The 4,397-nt window shown below is 42.9% G+C and overlaps 1 protein-coding gene across 5 annotated transcripts in view; it reads right to left on the reverse strand.

Moving 5' to 3' along the window:
* The window catches only part of tiam1b (TIAM Rac1 associated GEF 1b), a 55,567-nt gene extending 52,492 nt beyond the window's left edge, over window positions 1-3,075 (reverse strand). For 4 of the 5 annotated variants that reach the window (XM_081699784.1, XM_035534027.2, XM_081699778.1 and 1 more), the window contains exon 1: window positions 2,669-3,075. The gene's annotated coding sequence lies outside the window, so the exon portion shown is untranslated. Of the gene's footprint in view, window positions 1-2,661 lie in introns of all 5 variants that reach the window. The other variant, XM_081699781.1, reaches the window with a different exon arrangement.
* Window positions 3,076-4,397: the final 1,322 nt, after the last annotated feature.

A 4,397-nucleotide genomic window follows, 5' to 3' on the forward strand; every position in this document is an offset into this window, starting at 1 on the left:
CCACTTTGGTGAGGGAATAAACAATGCATGCAATTATGCACGAGCTATGTGGGATTCCCAATGAATAACTCACATAAGACTCTGAGAAGATGTAAAAAAAATGCATGTTTGGAGTGGGATGGCATGTTGTTGTTTTTACATGACAAACAACAGTCAACTCATGCAGCAGCTCTATACCCATACATCATCATCATCATCATCCCCCACATGCAAATATGTACACGCACGCACGCACGCACACACACACACAGACACACACACACACACACAGACACACAGACACACACACACACACACACACACTCACACACACTCACAGACACACACTCACAGACACACACTCACAGACACACACTCACACACACACACTCACACACACACACTCACACACACACACAGACACACACACACAGACACACACACACACTCACACACACACTCACACACACACATACACACACACATACACATACACACACACATACACACACACATACACACACACACACACACACACACACACACACATACACACACACATACACACACAACCCAGCCCTTTTCTTTATCTGCAGAGTGATAGATAAACAAAGTAACATAAATCTATAAGAAATATCACGGAACATTTTTAAGTATCCATTACTTCTGTGGTCAAGATCCATCAAGTTCTCTGACGACACCTACACTCATGAGGTCTGAGAAACTAGGCTATAGATGATCTCAGAATCAGAAGAAAAAGATTGAGATTGGAGTCACAAGTCTGAAAAACCAGGCGGTGCCTGTCCCTGAAATTTCAGCACATCATCAGGTGTTTCGAGATTAAGATGAATCAAGCCGGCCTAACTGGAGGAATCTATAAAAGCTCCATGAAGAGCCTAATGTGGCGAGGGAAAAAGGAGTGAGACCCAGTCAAATAAATAGTTACTGTGATCCTGTTTTGGTGCACTTAACACATATAATGTACACGAGATATTTTTGTAATGCAGCATGTGTGGAAGACAAACTTCATACAAAATGGACCAATAAAGGGGATCTTTACAATGAAAAATTCAAAGCTGCACTTGTGAGAACACGAGATCTGTACACCTGGTTCTAACTGTAAAGGAGAGACTCTTCAGTTCGATTGCTGATTCACCAGTGACAGAATTACTGATCTTTCCCACTTACCTGACCAGCGTAGAGCACTTCAGTGGTGTTCAAGCACAGCTGCAGCTGCCTGGGCATTCCTTTGCTTTTCAGGCAAAACAGTATTGTGGTTGTGCAAGAACTATCTGCCCGGAGACAAAGTGAGAACTGCGACTCAAACAATCCATCTCGCCTGCATCTCTTTCCTGTAGAACATGCATGGGCTGACGTGCACAAATGAGTCACACCAAAGCATCCCACAAGTGGCCAGAACCTCTCCAGCAAATGGTGGAGAGCCTCCTTTGGTGCAGAAACCTTTAAAGTGGACCTGTTGTGTTTTTGAAGCTGGTATTAAAGCAAAACAGAGGCTAATTTAAGAAATCTTTCCAATGAGCTGTGAGTGGGGCTGGCTATGGCCCAAGGTTGAGCACAGTACAAACTAACCAGCTATGGCCTATCTGAAACCTAGCCAAAGGATGCAAGGAATTACAGTTTCATCACAGCAGGTGGGGAGCATATCTGTATGCTACTCAGAGAGACGTGACAATGGACAGTCACGAGCATTTATCTGCCCAAACCTTTGACTAGACGTTGAGTTTTTAAACACTTTTCTGGTCTTGTTTTTAAGATCCAACAAAACATGAACAGCGTCGTTCCAAATCCGATCTACCCAAACCATGCTCACATCCACCCTTCTGCCCACACCCAAGAATTCATGTTCGACAAATCCATGTTAAGCATAGAAGTCAGATTATCAGATTATCAAAAATGGTCACACAATGTGCTTTGTCCTGAATCAGATTTAAAAGTCCTGTACAGAATACCTCCTCCAGGAAAAAACAAACAAACCGACCGAATTATATCTAATTTTATATTGTACAAAGTGGAATAATTTGTTATGCCTTAATCAATATCAGGGTATTTACACTTAAATACGTTTTAATGGAAGGATGCCCAAGTGTTGCTCTTCATGATGTATACTTACCACATCAAGAGTTATGGAGGTTACACAATCCACATCACAGCCATCAGAGAAGGCAAATCCACATGAAAGTGAATAAAACATACGTGGTGGGTGTGTCATGTCGGTGTTAAAAAATAAATCCAGGGGAAGGATTTTGGGGGACATGATTTGGTCAATAAAGGCGAACACAACAGGTCAGGCGGCTGCGATGCCCTTGGCATTGACAAACACCCCGTTACCGAGACTGACAGGTGGATGATGAACCAGTGGCGCGGCGCGGCGCGACACAAACGTGAATTCGCATGCACGTACACGTTCTAGGAATTGTTTACAGGCCAACGCGCGACGTTCTCAATGTGTAGGTTTGCGTTTACCTCGGCACGTGACGAAATTCGAATGCGCTTGAATTTACCGGTTAAAGCAGAACTGACATTACAACACCCACCGCCCATATTTAAACATACCGTTGCAACAATAATGTTGGATCTTAGAACTGCATATAGAAGCAGTGCGTGAATACCCTGCATAAGGGATCATAACTTGCTTGTCAACCAGAAATAAACGGTACGTACAACTTACAGTTTGGCGCTGTTGCAGTCGTGGACATCCCTTCGCTAGGACCTGGGGGACATAATCGTCTCGCCTTTAACGCGTCCAGTTAATTACACAAGAAAAAAACAAAAACAAAAAAAAAAACACACGCGCAGGCTCTGTTTCTAAGGAACTCGTGTGTCATTTCGATCCCAGTCGTTTTAATTCCCCCCGCACGGCGATGTGGGATGTTGTGGAATACGGCATCCACCGCATCACCACATCCTTCGCCATGCAGTGCGCTTCAAGGCGATAGCATGCTGTTTCGAGACCGCTGCGAAGGGAGGAGCGCGCGGCCCTTGGAGACGGCGCGCGAATGGACCACGAGACCGCCACGTTTAGTGTGAACCAATCCGCGAAGATCGGACACTTGTTGGCTCCGTGTATCCTAAGTGTTGGCAGGTGAATGGATTTTTAAGGAGCAGGGATACATAACCCATCTGTAAGATGCTTTCTGTCTCTGTGCACGCACGCACCCAGTCCCTCTTATATTATTCGTGTCCAGTGGTTTTCCATTTAATCATGCATTACTGTAGCTCCACCTATTCTCAACTATAACCATAACCTTAGTATCCAAAACAAGATCTTCTGGTCCCTAGTTATTCAGGTGAAAGCTGCAGGATATATTTAAAAACGTTTTTATCCATGGAAACCCAAAACATTCCCACAATGGAGCCTCGGTACTTTTGTGTTATTATGAGGGTATTTAAACTACACAAAGACAGTAAAAGTATAGGCACACACACACACACACACACACACACACACACACACACACACACCTTGTGATGAAATATTGCTCAATATATGGCATGACATTTTGCTCAATATATGGCATGAAATTAATCCAAACGTGTTACAGTACAGACTGTAAACACTTGGATACTTGGAGTTGTTGTTGTTTTTTTCCCTCTAGTTCTGACCTAGAGCCTACTGATTATGTATTTCACTGTCATCATCATTGACTGTCATCATCATTCAGGAAGTCATCAAGTACAACCATTTACCAAGTACAACATCTTAATTTAAAACCCTCTGAAGTCTTAATGTGTTTCTGGAAATGTTTAAAAAGTTAGAGTACTATACTAAATAAAATAGAATGATTGTGACAGCAAATACCTCTGGACCCTGAGGACTAGGATTAATTTAACCTGTCCATTTACCTATAATCCACTAAAATTATGAGAGAGGACTATATTTAAGTTTCAACTTTACCTTGGGGTATCATTTAAAAAGTGTTTTCTCTCGATTTGTCAATTACTGACTGTGGAGGTAGTGCGCCATCTAGAGGCTATGTAAATTCTGTTGCTCCTGGTTGGCCTTTCTTCATATGTCCTTGCTGGGCCTCAAGTCAAAGCAACATTCATTCATCTTCTAAATCATTTAATCTATACAGCCTATACTAGCAGAGTGAGTTCTAACCCTGTTCATTACTGGCCAAGGAACCAAGTCAATCATGTTTCTGGGATAACTAACACATTTACAGCATCCAAAGTGACTTACAATTATGACTACATACAACTTGAGCAATTGAAGGTTAAGGGTCTTGCTTAGGGGCCCAACAGTGGCAGCTTGTCAGTGGTGGGGCTTGAACCAGCAACCATCCAATTATAGTCATGTACCGTAACCACTGAGCTACCACTACGACAGAGTGACATAATATTGTACTGCAGAAGTGAACTCACACTTACTGAAGAACACACCACCACTGGATTAG

This window comes from Electrophorus electricus, chromosome 17, assembly GCF_041902795.1.
Source record: "Electrophorus electricus isolate QZ-2024a chromosome 17, ASM4190279v1, whole genome shotgun sequence".
NCBI classification, from domain to species: Eukaryota; Metazoa; Chordata; class Actinopteri; order Gymnotiformes; family Gymnotidae; genus Electrophorus; species Electrophorus electricus.